This window comes from Coptis chinensis, chromosome 1 (assembly GCF_015680905.1).
Source record: "Coptis chinensis isolate HL-2020 chromosome 1, ASM1568090v1, whole genome shotgun sequence".
NCBI classification, from domain to species: domain Eukaryota; kingdom Viridiplantae; phylum Streptophyta; class Magnoliopsida; order Ranunculales; family Ranunculaceae; genus Coptis; species Coptis chinensis.
The window spans coordinates 4,747,993-4,763,246 of NC_141456.1; the positions used below are offsets into that span (position 1 = coordinate 4,747,993).

At 36.5% G+C, this 15,254-nt stretch overlaps 3 pseudogenes across 2 annotated transcripts; all 3 read left to right on the top strand.

Annotated features, from left to right (window-relative positions):
- Nucleotides 1–316: 316 nt before the first annotated feature.
- On the top strand, nucleotides 317–8,851 carry LOC147521514 (endoglucanase 12-like; annotated as a pseudogene). The gene is made up of 6 exons (XR_015198563.1): nucleotides 317–386; nucleotides 6,305–6,370; nucleotides 6,836–7,131; nucleotides 7,207–7,804; nucleotides 7,944–8,116; nucleotides 8,290–8,851. The product of XR_015198563.1 is annotated as an endoglucanase 12-like (transcript).
- Nucleotides 8,783–12,746, top strand: LOC147521515 (E3 ubiquitin-protein ligase SINAT3 pseudogene; annotated as a pseudogene). The gene is made up of 4 exons (XR_015198567.1): nucleotides 8,783–8,829; nucleotides 8,969–9,053; nucleotides 11,163–11,548; nucleotides 12,689–12,746. The product of XR_015198567.1 is annotated as an E3 ubiquitin-protein ligase SINAT3 pseudogene (transcript).
- Nucleotides 12,141–13,227, top strand: LOC147521516 (uncharacterized protein At3g28850-like; annotated as a pseudogene).
- Nucleotides 13,228–15,254: the final 2,027 nt, after the last annotated feature.

Consider the following 15,254-nt stretch of genomic DNA (forward strand, 5'->3'; position numbering starts at 1 on the left):
TTAAAAAAAAAAAAAAAAGTTCATAATACTAAATAGTCATAAACTCTAAATAGATTTGAAATATTAAAGGCATGGACTCTATCTTTAGTGCCATTTGCCGAAAATAGTTTACAAACAGGCCGCCAGTAGAGTTCTAAATCCGATATCATTTGTTGTTATTTGGGGACTTAATTTGTCGGTGTAGCATTTGAGCACATGGAATGTTTTTGAATTTTCTAAATAGTTTTTTTTTTTCTTCAAGTAATGCCAACTGCCTTCTTCAAGTAATGCCAACTGCCAAGATTGCACCGAGAAGTTTCATGCATGGCTGCAGTATATGGCGAAAAATCCATTAGGCTCTTCTGTTTCACACGTAATACAAAAGGCTGTTTTGGCCTTTGGGGCAGGTACTAGACAATCTCACGTCTAGGTCTGAAGTTTCAAAGCCTCAAAAATCAAATTTTCGAGTGAGGTCAACATGTAAATTGGCTAAAGTGCTAAAACTTGCTCACTAGTTTCTGGGAATTCGACAGATACCAGAATACTTTGGAAACGTTTTTTGCTTATAATTTCAAGTTCAACAGATACCAACCACATACATGTTTATACCACACTTTATACGACAACTCGGCTAAACTCACTTCGTGTTTGTGGTGGTATAATTTGATCTTTTTATAACATAGTTCAATTTTTTGGTAATTATAACATAGTTCAATTGATAATTGGACTATGAGGCATAGTACAAAATATCCCGATATATCGCGATATTTGGGGATATATATCTATATTTCAAAGAAAGATAAATAAATATCACGATATGTTCAGAGATATATACAACTGCAAATATCGACAATATTTTGACAATATTTACGATATTTAGAGATATTTTGTGATATTTAGAGATATTTTGTGATATTTTGTGTATATAACAATTTTATTTAATATTTACCATTATATTTCAAATAAATATAAATAATGTATCATTATATATCAAGAAATATTCACGATATTTGTCGATATTTTGGATATATCCATGATATTTACATGTGAAACAATGTCAAATATCCCCAAAGAAAGGAATATATCTATGATACATATCCAGAAATTGAATATCGATAAATACCCATATCCTGATATTTTGTACTATGCTATGAAGTGCTTGTCAACAAACGACTGCTTATAGCCTAACCGCGTGCATGTCTCGAAAGTGCTTTTTATTTAAAAGGAAAAAGAAATAACATTTTAATATTATTTTTTAAATTCTATCAAACAAAGAAAAAGCGTAGCCATACTGCGACAGTGATACACTAATATCTGTCCATACCATAGTTCCTGATTTGGAATTCCGCCTAATATTCGGTTTTTGAGAAATTTGGAATTCCGGATCAATAGTAAAAAAAACATGAATTTCAAAATATATTTGAAATATAACAGAATAAGAGTTGGGATTCCAGTTTTTGAATTTGTCAGAATTCTAAAAATTCCGAAATCTTAAACTATGGTCCATACAATTAACTGCACCTAAATATAATTAACTGGTGTTAACATGGTATAAACTAAATATAATGAAATAATTAACAATTAAATTTCATTTTGTTTTCTTATTATATATTTTGGTATGGGTTCGGGTTTGGATTTTATCGGATTCGAACAAGGTTTGGTGTGGGTTTTTTGTTCGGGTTTAAGACAATCCCTACTTGTAGTTTCACTTGCCAAAGTTTGGTAGTCAGTAGGCAAATTTTAACTATATTAAGTAGCAAAAGTTTATCTTTTCGAAAATCTAAGATATACTCAAGTAACTATATATGTAAGCAAAAATAATACAATAGGGGCATTTCCATTATCCGAGTTCATTATAACCAAATGACAAATTGTTAACATCAATAGAATCATTAATCACATCAAGAATTTGGAAAAATCTATTGTTGTAGGTGGCAATTGATTGGCAGATTATACTCTAGTTTGAAGATGCATAGCATAATACATGACAAAGATAATGAGAGACTTATAAACTTATCAAACCATTGGGCATTTAGTTTTGATTTTTTTTTTGTGCAAATAACAAGCCAATATTGATGCTATACTTTTAATTCTTTAGGACACCAAATGACCAAAATAATCAACTTGCTATAATCAAAGAAAAGTCTCGATAAATCACACGGAAAATGAAAATGGATTAATGATTTGCATGCTTTCTTTGTATGTTTCTAATTTGTTTTTATGGTCATACATTATTAACCCATATTAAACTTATCATGTTCTCTGATTTAGAGTTTTGGACTAATAATTGATTCAAAATTATATATCACGCAATTCAATGACATTTCACGAAAAAATACCGAAATTTAACCGATTAGTCTCTCACAGTCAAGGCTGTCATTCTTGTTTTTTTTTTTTTTTTTGGTAAAAATGAGATCGAAATTTTGATCCGATTAGTCTATCATCACCCAAAGGTTTTACCGACTTTGCTAGGCTGTCATTCTTGTTTCCTCGTTTGCATCAAGTAAAGTTTGCCTATTGGAAGCCAGAAATAGAGGGAGATTCACCATCAAGACACACAACCACCCACACACCAAACCACGCTTAAAAAAAAAAAAAAAAAAAAAAAATACTACCATGTTATTTATTGAGACTACTGTGAAATCCTTCATTCTTGCTACTTTGAAATCCATTTCTTAAAAGGATCACGATCAACCCCCAACGATGACAAATTCCATGAAATTTCCAAATAGTAAAACATTCCACGATATTTCAGGAAAACAACACCGAAATTTAAATGTTAATTAATGGTAACCAGAATTTTCACGCAACAAGTCATTCTCCCTTGGGTTTTGTATTGGGCACTCATGAAATTGCATTGAGCGGCCTCCAGCCCAAGCCCAACAACTAAATCCAACAGAAATAGCCCAATACACCTTCCCCCCAACGCATACCGGTTACAAGTTTGGTAACCGCTCTAACCGGTATCATCTCTTGCGAGTCTCACCAAAAAACAAAATTTGAGTTCGAGTTTGCCCAATCTAAACTTGGATTGATTAAACATGGTTGAGTTCGAGTTTGCCCAATCTAAACTTGGGTTGATTAAACTTGATTGGGTGGAAGATTGGGTTGATTAAATTTGATTAGGTGGAAGATTGAGTTAATTAAACTTGATGATGTCAAACTTGATATTTTTTTGGAGTTTGGGTGGAAAATTAGGTTGATTAAACTTTAGTTCGAGTTTGCCCAAGCTTGATGAAGTCATTTCGAGTTTGAGTTCGAGTTTGGATTGATTAAGTGGGATGAAGTAAAGAGTTTATGTGGCCAAATGTTGTTTTTAGGGGAAATTTCTACCATCTCTCTATTAGCTTCAGATTATCCTGGATACAAACCGAATTACATTTACTTTATAGATGACTACCATGTAGGGTATTGCTATATACAAACAAATGAACCTCATGACAAACAAACCGAATTTTTTTAGTCTAAACGACCTGACTATGTCGCCCAAGAGAGTCCCCAAACGACCCAACCATGTCGTCCTGGAGATTGCCCGAACGACCCCGCGATATCGTCAAGCTAAAACCCGAGAGTTTTGTCTCAAACGACACACTGAATGCCGCTTCAGTGTACACTAAAACAACATGGCAAGACCGTTTGAGTGTACACTCAAACGACATGGCGAGACCGTTTGTGTGTACACTCAAACGACCCGGTAGTTTCAACATGGCGAGATCAGTTGGATTGGTAGTTGGGCTTGGACTTGGGCTGAAAACATTTTTTTTTAGGAAATGGCAAACTTGTAATATTTTGATTTTTTTTGGGGTTGGCCAATGCATTTTGCGTGAGTGCCCGATTAAATCACCTTCTCCCTTTCCTTCCTCTAAGAAGAAAAAGTGATCCATGATTTCAAAAGATATCGTTTTGCCAGAAATGGAGGGAAATGATAGTGGAGATATGGTGCGCCACACACACCAAACACATTATAAAAAAAGAAGAAGAAGAAGAAGAAGAAGAAGAAAAAAAGTTCTCTAGCCTTTGGTTAAACCGTTCATTCTTTATTCCTACTGTGAAAACAAATTCTTGAACAAGATTGAAGACAAATTTGTATCATCTTATCTTTCTACTCTTATCTCATCTTCCACCTTTCTACTGTGAACACAAACTCTTATAAAAACCCCCAACGATAACAAAAAACTGTCAATTGTGTTCTTCCCGGCCAAGTACTTAACTTTTCATTCATCCTAGTTAAGGTTTCATATCTTTCTCTCCCTACAGATTTCCAATTTTGTGTTTTTGAATAAAAACTATTAGTAAGATGCATTCATGACATTATATTCAACTGAAGGTTTCTCTTATATACTATATGTTGCTTCTTGCTTAGACCGATTCATTTATTAATAGGCATATTTATTTCTTTTGTGATACTAGTTGATCAACAAACAAGCCATGCATTCGTTTGAGATTACTACCGACTCAGTGGCAGCTGATGATGAGAGAAGTCGGCACATGGACATGGACCCCACCCCAACCCCAAAAAGATGAAGAAATACGTAGATTTCGGTTGTATTGTTTGCAGTCATAAGGCCTTGTTGTGGACCATTGCCGCCATTTTGTTTGCCTTCCTGCTGATAGGCCTTTCGATCATCGTCTCTAAGAGTTTGCCCAACAAAAAGGACCACCTTCTTCCCCCTGATGATTACTCAAAAGCCCTCCACACTGCACTCCGATTCTTCAACGCCCAGAAATGTAAGTATTTTTCATCATTGAAAACGGAATCAGCAACTTCATCTAAGTTGAATATATAAGCTATTTTGATTTTCACATGGTTTTAAAAATAATCGGGAAAATGAGGCACTCCATTGCTCTCTCAAATATTTTTTAAACTTGTGGCGATGATGTAGAATTCTGGTTCGAGCGTGTTTTTCTGCTACTGTTTCTAAGTAAGCAGCAAATTCCCATGGTGATTGACTTTTTTTTAGCTGACGTGTCTTGTTCTTCTTGTTCTTGTTTGTCTTCGGTGTCTGTTTCGATCTCTTGATCACTCACTTTGGGTGGTGGTATCAGAGGTTTTGTTAGAAAAAGAGTTTTAGTTAGACGTTCGCCATGTAAATGTATTGAAAAACTGGGCTGGACTGGGCTCTGATGTAAACACTTTCTACAATTCAGGCTCATACAGTTTCTCATAAGCCCGTAACATGCCTCGTTTGGATTATGAAATATTCCGCCAGCATAGTTAAACTAGGGGTGTGCATGGGTACCCAATTACCCGAATCCGAACCGAAACCGGAACCATTTATAGCGGGTATGGGTCCTAAAAATATTAGACCCATTTAAAGTGGGTCTTCAAGAACCGACCCGATAAAGAACTGAAACCGTTAGAACCGAATAGTAAAAAACCGATGGGTACCCGAACCGAAATCGGAACCAATTAGTTTGATTTTGATATATAGAATTTAGTATTATAGTACACTAAATAAATACAAACCCAAACTTTATTATGGTGTAAAATTATACTGAATATATATAACATTTAGCATAATAGTGAATGTGTGTTATTAAATACATCTTTTATAATATTACATTAAATATGTGTATTATAAATATTAATAATAATGTTTACGTGTCTACGTCTACACGTATAGTCGTATACTATGAATTAACTAATGCACTGTCTATATTAACTAATGCACTGTCTATATTAACTAATGCATGAACGTGTACATGCTTGATATATTACATGTATATACATTAAATAACGAATACGTGCAATGCTAACTAACAATTGTGCTACATGTGGTATTTATTCTATATATGACGCATTATGTATAGTATAATATATATATGTTCGATTTAAAATATACACATATGTATAATGCATGAGAATATATTTAAAATTTTTAGATAACTTTCAAATATTATTATTGAATTTAGGACCATTACTTCTTATGAGAGGACAAAAATATCGATGACAAATGTTATAGTCGCCGTAAACCAACTTTTATATCGGTTATATAACTAAAAATAATAATTTTAGCAATAAAAATATATAACCTGATAAGGAACTGGAACTGGAACCGGAACCGACTTAATTAATGAGTATGGGTCTGGGTTTTCAAAATATAAGAAAAAACCCAAAAGAACCGAACCCGATAGTAACCGCTAAAAATAGACCCAAAACCGAAACCGATAAGAACCAACCCATGAACACCCCTAAGTTAAACCACTATTTTATTATACTGATTATTACTTAATTAAAACTATCCTATCAACCTTGAAGGTTTTGTTTATAAGTAGAATTCGCAGCGAGTTTGATTTGAAATTTATTGAACAATAAAATGGTGAGATTATCCCCAATCCTTTCATGTAGCGAGAAACTTGCAACACCAAATCTGGCGAACACAAATTCCTGGTAAGAAGAATTCGGCCAACAAGTGCAACATGCCCATACAACATCTTAAAAGTAGAATCAAGTCCTCTTGAATACCCCAGTCTTCCGAATGCACAGTAGTTTGGCCAACTTCCATGCGTATAAAACTATAAATATATATGTACTTGACAGTATAATCACATATCTGGAATCCCACATTATGATCAACTTTATATTTAGTGAAGTCGACTAACAAAAACTTCTGTTTTACTTCATATTTAACAGAAAACTTCATATCTGTTACAAATTTAACAACAACTTCTGTTTGTGTAAATAAACTATATAAGCATATCTGTACACTATAGTTCAAATACTCATTCTTAATCTTTGTGTTACCATGGAAGTAGAATAGTATTCAATAGCGACAATAGCGACTAGAACCAGTATTTTCCATAATGAAATATTGATTTTATGTCAACTGTTGTTGTTTGGTTATTTGGTGTTTAGCTGGGCGCTTGCCTAAAGACAACAATGTGTCTTGGAGAGGAGATTATGGACTTTCAGACGGGAACGTGAAGGGTGGACTCGTAGGAGGATATTATGATGCAGGGGACAACTCAAAGTTACATTTCCCATTGGCCTTCTCCATGACCATGCTGAGTTGGAGTGTGATTGAATACAGCACAAAATACAAAGCTATAGACGAGTATGATCATGTAAAGGAGCTTATAAAATGGGGAACAGATTACTTACTATTGACCTTTAATTCCTCTGCCACAACCATCGATCAAATTTACAGTCAGGTATTGTAACCAACATATCATGATGTCACCTATGCCATTAATGACCAACATATTCTGATATTTTTATGTGTCCAGGTTGGTGGAGCTCAAAATCTGACACAAAATAGTGGAGACGTGAAATGTTGGCAAAGACTTGAAGATGTGCAGTATGAGCGCCCAGTCCAAGTAACTACACAAGGCCCTGGTCTAGCAGCTGAGATGGCAGCAACCTTGGCAGCCGCTTCCATTGTCTTTCATGACAATATGGAGTATTCAAAAACTCTTTTGGAAGGTGCCACTGCCCTCTATAACTTTGCTAACGACAAAGGCAAGTGTCGTTCTTATAGTCTTAACAATTCAAATATTGCACGACACTATAATTCAACGGGCTATTGGGACGAAATCATATGGAGTGCGGCATGGATGTTTTATGCGAGTGGTAATATCAGTTATTTGGAACGTGCAACCGAAGATACCGTAGCAACTCATGCGAATGCATTTAGTCGTATTACGGATCTGAGGGTGTTGAGTTGGGACAACAAGTTGCCTACAGCTGAGCTCTTGCTAACAAGATTGAGGATATTCTTGGGGTCTGGTTACCCTTACGAGAGCCTGTTGAGAAGATATCACAATGAGGCTGTCCGTAACATGTGCTCTTATCTTCGACAATTCAATGTCTTCAACTGGACTAAAGGTACGTAGAAAATTATTTCCGCTGTCATAGCCATGGAACCACCTAGGTTTAGTGTAAAAATGGGCACGAATTAATGTTTTCAGTTCTTTGCGGATAATGAAACCCAACTAACGTATTTTTTTTAATTGTTTTGATTCAGGTGGTTTGATTTTGCTAAATCACGGTCGTCCACAATCTTTGCAATACGTGGCAAATGCTGCATTTTTAGCATCCCTTTTTGCTGATTATATGAACGCAACTGGTGTTCCTGGATGGTATTGTGGCCCCTATTTTATATCATCGGATAAACTGCGGTTCTTTGCATCTTCTCAGGTTCTTTCTCTTTAACTCACTTTGTACTTACATAATAATTAGTGATAGTCTATGCTTACAACACTCATCAATGCCTACCTATGTATGTCTAATAATAATACCTTGGTTAAAGATGACAGAGTAGAAGAATTAAAATGCCTATTTACTTTGTTTGCTGCTGTGAAACATCTCAGGTGAATTACATCTTAGGAGCCAACCCGATGAACATGAGCTACTTGGTGGGTTACGGAGACAAGTTCCCAAAGTATGTTTATCACCACGGTGCTTCTATCCGGCGGCCAAGTGGCAATACTAAAAATGAGAAAGTCTACACTTGCCATGGTGGATGGGCATGGTTTGATAGTGCAAAACCGAATCCAAACGAGATTACTGGAGCGATGGTTGGTGGGCCATACAAGTCTGATAAATTTGAAGATGATCGCAAGGATAGAAGCCACACAGAACCTACATTGGCTGGAAATGCAGGGACTAGTTGCTGCATTGGTCTCATTAACCACCAGTGGTGGGATTGGTATTGATAGGAACACCATATTCTGGAACGTGTCACCATTCTACCCTTCAAGTCCGCCCCCCCCACCACCACCTTGGCAGCCATAAGGTCACAGGTTCTTATACAAAGTAATTAAGTCTTAGCTTAGGACTTGTGAAGTTACCTCTAGCTTTAGTATGTACCAAAACGTTGGCCTGGGCAGTTGTGTCACTGCTATAGCCGAGTGAGTGCTTGTAATAATATTGTAAAAGCTGGTCTATAAACTTAGTGAGGGTTGCCTTCCCAGGCCTCATATCGAAAAAATGGTATTTCTGACTAATTAACTTTCCATCACTCCGCTTTGTTCGGTAATAAAAAAAAAGGAGCAAGAAACCAAAAGGAACTAGTGTTCATGAATTGCTTGAATGTCCTGTTTGTACCAATTCAATGTACCCACATATTCATCAGGTCAGTTTCTTTTTAATTTTGGTTAATTACTTGTTGAATTTTATTATTATTCATGAATGCTTAATTGGTCTTTGAGGAATTTGGTCATTTGGATTGATTTATATATTGTTGAATTTGTGTTGATTGAAGATCAGGCTTTCTTGTAGGTAGGAATCATTCACTTATATGTTTTGTATTGAGTGAAAAAGGAAATTGGGTATTTTCAGGAACTTCATTTTATTTCGAGATTTTGTTTTGGATTCAGACTTAAGACTGGATTGTGTGGCATACTTGGATTGGGAATGAGGATAGAGTCCCTAGGAGACGGAATTTTAACGAGTAATGTGTTGTACTGGTGCATTTTGTTGGGGATTACACCAATACCAATCGGTTCCCCCACTACACATATAACTTGTATGAACACATTTCAACTCCAGATAAATTCTAAATATCAACTAACATGCCTATCTTAAACAACTATTACAACAGCCCAATAATGTAAAGCGGTAAAACAAACCATTAACAAAGATTTACCGTGGTTGATAATAATGTAAAAGCGGTTCTTAAAAGCAAACCACAAAACAAATCATTTACTCTTTCTGTTGTATCTCTGTAAAGGTTATCTCTCAATGATGCCTTCAAGATTGGGTTTCTTCCACAAATCCTTGACTTGGTTTTTCTTCTATTAAAACCTTGTTTTTGGGAAGGAAGATTACAATCTCTTTTCCTTGGTCTCTCACCTTACTAGATCACTTTCTTATCTCTCTTCATTGTTGGAATCTCTAAGGTTGTTTGAAATCTTGTGAGTGTGTGCAAAGTGTTATGTGTTCTCTCCAATCTTGATAGCTTTCCAGATTGGGTTTCTCTCTTTTGTTTTAGTGGTTTGACGGATTCCAATTTCCTTCTGACTTGGTTTTCTCTCTGTTAGATTTTCCAAAACCTTGATTTTTGGTTTTATCTCCAAAAAACCAAATTTTTTCTTCTCTTGTAGCAAAGGCCCCCGAAATTAGACCTTCTCTCTTTCTTCTCTTTGAGTCTCTCGAGTCTGGTCGCTAAGACATTGAACCGAATGTGAGTCGCATCTCTTTGTTCTTCTCCTGTGCTTCGCCAACGTCGAATTAAATCCCGGTTCTCCAGCTCTGTTTTCTCTCCTCATGTGAGGGATAACTCCAACACATTTGATTCCATTCCCTATATAGTGCTTTAAAAACTAGTAGACGTTTCTAGGGTGAGGAACGAGCTAATTCTCCCTTTTAGTTGGAGAGGAAGAGGTGAAGAATGGGAAAGGAGAAGAAGATAGGAGAGAGGGATTGTTGCTGGCTGGAGATGGGAGATTTAGGTAGACAGAGAGACGTGACAAACAATATAAGTGCAGCTTACTTCCACAACATTAATGTATGGAGATTCGATAATTTTCTTCAATCCGTAGTTGGAATGTCAGCCATTTCTTGAACAATTAAGCTTTTCTAGATGACATTCTTTTAAACCAGGAGATGAGTATATCGGATAGTTACAAACAACAAATTGCGTTGGATTTCTCACTAAGTCTCTAGAAATAAAGCCAGAAGCTCATAGTTCAAAACACCAAACAAAATCTCACTCGCAACCAACTTTTTTAAAGGATGTTACATGCACGTTTTTTTTTATGTGGACTGACACCCAAATTAAATAACCATCACAACCAACACTGTGACCCAACTGGACTTGTAGGATAAATCGAGGATAGCTGTTTTGGGGAAAAACTGATTTTGTGGGCTATGAATGCGCTAGAATGGAATGCTGGTAGGAGAACCTGTACCAAACATGCTGGCGCCTGGCGACGGTGGAATGGATGTTAAGCTTTGCTTTTTATGCTTCTGTTATTTGGTTATTTTTTCACAAAGAAATAATATTTAGGGAAACATCATATTATTTGGTAAGAGATTCTCTCCTTATAAACTCACTTGTTATTAATGAAGACTGTGCTTTACTTGCATTTCCATGTTAATCCTTTTAAGTAATGGAGGTTTTATGATTTGTCAATATGCATGAAATTTGAGTTTTCCCAGCATATTCAGTACTGCAGATTTGGTTCATTCATTATTGGTGAATACAAGATAGCATTTTTTTTCTCGTTTTGATATCTTGCAGTGCCACAACAGGCACACATTGTGTTCCACCTGTAAAACAAGAGTGCGAAACAGGTGCCCTACTTGTAGACAGGAGCTTGGCGACATAAGGTACTTAGCATTGGAAAAGGTAGCAGAGTCACTTGAACTACCCTGCAAATACTGTCCCCTGGGCTGCCCAGAGATCTTCCCCTACTACAGCAAGCTCAAGCATGAGGCCCATTGTAACTTCAGACCGTATAACTGCCCATATGCTGGATCAGAGTGCTCTGTTGTGGGGGATATCCCTTTTCTGGTCACTTATTTGAGAGATGATCACAAAGTAGACATGCACACCGGCTGCACATTCAACCATCGTTATGTTAAGTCTAATCCTCGCGAGGTCGAAAATGCTACCTGGATGTAACTGTAAGTGCCTGCTTTTCTTTTCCAGTGTCTATATATATAGATTCTTATAACCCATTTAATTAGAAATGGCATGCGACAAGCTTAGGTCAAACATGATTAATGAACCCACTTACATGACCACCTACACATCATATGGACTGTTTGTTATTGACATGCATCTTAGCCCGAATTAGATATTAAATTTTCTCCTTTGCCTGTTTTCTCAAGATCAAAATCTTTATTTGGTTTAGAATTTAACCTACCCCACCTGATAAGAATTAAGAGTGTTATACCAAATACTTTCTAGGTTTTTAATTTTTTTTTTTGACATTAGGGCTGTGTTTGATAGCCCTATTTGCCATGGCAAATAATGGCAAATGCAAAAAACTCATATTTGCCATTGTTTGATACTTTTTAACCCGGTGGCAAATTTTCCAAAGATTTGCCACACCTTTTGATTTGCCACCATTTTCGTGACAAACTTTACATTGGGGGGAGCTGAGTAAATTTTGCCACGCCAAAATAACACATGAATTTGCCACCAAAAAAAACAAATTTGCCACACCAAAAGAAAAAAAACCCGATAACATCTCTCCAACCCAACTTCTTCTTCCTCTTCTTCTACACCTACTAAACTGCAAAACAACCATTTTGAAGAATACCCATCACCTGATTCTGTTATCAATACTTGGGAACTCATGGCTGGTCTAGATGAAGGTTTAGACCATTTTGATGCGAGCCCTTCATTGGATAAGGTGAAAAGATCTCAACTTGATAAAAGTAAGACTAGTTTAGTTAATGGGAAAATGAAGAAGAATTATCGAGATTCGTATCAGTCAATGAAAATGAATTATTTTAATATTAGTGATGTTCATGAAGTTCCATTAGAGAATTCTACAAAACCATTGTGGCAACATTTGTCTGAAGAGTTGATATTAGTTGAAATGGATTCAAATGTTGTGTCTAGTTTTAGAAAAGCTGAGTTGGCGAAAAAAATGGGGTTTAATCATAATAAAATTATGAGATCTCCAGTTTGTGAGGATAAAGTTATGCATTTGGTTGATAATAAGGTTCGATTACAGTGCTTGAAGATAGAATTGTGATTTATTACACTAGTTTGAGAGGTATCTGAAGGACTTATGAAGATTGTTGCATTGTTAGGACTATTTTTAAGGATCTTAGAGTTCCTATTGATGAACGCGACATTATAATGGATTCAAACTTATAGGAAAGAATTGCATACTGCATTGGATAAGAGTAGTGTCGGTTGCCTCAAGTTTTTATCAAGGGGGGATATTTGGGTAGAGTGGAGGAAGTTAAGCAACTTCATGAAGATGGAGAGTTGGCTAAACTTGTACAAGATTTTCCAGTTCAAGAACCTGGTTTTGTTTGTGGAAACTGTGGTGATGCAAGGTTTGTTCCATGTTCGAGTTGTAGTGGAAGTCGAAAGGTGTTTGTCGAGGAAGACGGGCAGTTGACGAGATGCTTGGATTGCAATGAAAAAGGATTGCTTCGTTGCCGAAGTTCTTTCTTGAGTGCTAGGCTACTTAGAAGTTGGCAAATGCAAGCAACCTTCGTAGTGTGAATGGAGTATTGCTACTAGTATGTGGTTCTTTATCTCTGTTTAGACGTTTTGTTTGTAGAACTCTTGTTAATCGTTAATCCCTTAATTGTGTAAATTGTTTTAAGAATTGGTTATTCTTGTTCATCAACTCTCGAATTGAGAAAGAAATAAAAGAAATAATTTTATTGATTCTAGTCATTGTACAATTGATTGATACTTCATGTCTAGGTGCTTGTTTTCTTATCCTTATTAATATGCAATGTTTTGTGAGTTGCTAGTCAATCAAGAATCGGACCATTCATCCGGATTGAGTGGATTGTACTACAAATCTTCAATACATGGAAAAAAAGGTGGAGATATTTTACAACCAAGATTACTTGTATAATGTGCTTTGAATCTAGAGATGAGAAACTATATAAGGCTGAATTCTTTAAGCGAAAGTTGAAACCAATCTAGTTCGAACTTTGGCATCACGACAAACATAAGGTGCTCACTGCCATTGAATGGCCATAGGCCTTCAACTCATGTGAGATTTGACCGGTTGTTGTCACTTTATTTCATCATCAACAGATTGATAAAAAACATTATTAGGGCGACGAATCAACGATTATGAAGTTTCACGCACTAAAAGGATTTGTTTAAGAAGTTTTAAGTTCTTTACATTAAAGGACAAATGTCCCTTACACAGCCAACTTTCGGACCCAAACACTAAAACTCGATCTTTAGAGTACAAGGTATATCAGAGAATGCTAGGCAATGGTTTAGTATGATCTCGAGAATACAACAGGTAGGGAGGGTAAAGTAGGTTTTCATTGTCACTAAGAAAAGAGGCAAAAAGGTGATGTGTGGAGGCATCTTCGCTGTGTGGTGGTGGTGTGGTGAGTGTGTGCTGGTGGTGGTAGTGTGGTGAATGTGAATTTATGGTGTTGTGTGTGTGAGTGTGTGGTGGTAATGTGGTGAGTGCGTGTTGGTGGTGGCGGTGGTGTAATGACTAGTGTGTGTGGGTGGTGTGCGGTGGTGTGGACCGGTAGGCGCTGGATGGGTGGTGGTGTGTGGGTGTGTGGTAGTGCACCGTGGATTGTTGTTGTTCTTCTTTAGCTGCTTCTTGCGGTGATGATGGTTCCAGTGCTTCTTCTGCCGCTGCTATGGCTGATCCAGTTTCTTGCAAGTACCCGGAAGGGTATATCGGCTTCTTCCTCGGCTCCGGCATAAACCGAGTGCAAGATAGCCCCTGAAGAAGTTTAAAATTTGGTTAGTCCGTTAGTCATATTTTGAACCTTACATTAATTTGCTTGACTACTTCATTTCCCTGTTTCCTATTCTAATATCTTTGGGTTCGCAGGCCTTAACTAAGATCTCTCGATGCCATGAAGGATTCACGGGTTCTTGATTACGTTGAAAGGGTTGTTGTAATGGCTGTTTTTGTCTATCCTTTTGGCTTATGGAAATGTCACCTTTGTAGAGCCCAAAGAAATGAGTAGTCGAATGCAAATTTTCATTTTGAGATGACTTCTCTTGAAGATAGAAAGCTAGATTTCAAGAGTTACATCTTTGCTTCTATAAGTGTGCATCGATGGAGGCAATGGAGAGTTGGGGCGAAGATGCACATGGTGCATATGAGCTCTTTGAGAATGAAGGAAACAGGCCAATTTTTATCGAGGAACTTGCATCGATAAAGTTTTGTTTGTTGGAATCGGCTAGTGTCCATTCTATTGCTTGAGTACATCAGTTTATTTATGGTCAAGATATATATTGTTCATTTAAGAAATTAAGAGCATTAGTAGTTCGCAAACATTATGCATTACATTGTCAAATGGTAGGTCTTATACATAATTTCATACATGACATCAACCTATAACTTGCATTAATGGCAGTTTTTCTGATTTACTTAATTATTTCCTGTAAGACACAACTAAAGGCATCTCTTGTATGTTTTATACGTGTATGTGTTTTATGCGTAGCCGAGTATTATTACTTGTTTCGCATGGTAGGGTGGTTCTTTTATTTAACTAGTGTATCCTGATTCTAAGAACCTTTTGTGAATCCTGTGATGCCCTGTGGGATTTACATTCAATGCCCCCCATCTTTTTTCCCCCGGAACTTGGGCTTTCAGTTCCTCCGATGGAAGTTCACAACGATTGGATAAGACAGTCGGATGGAAAG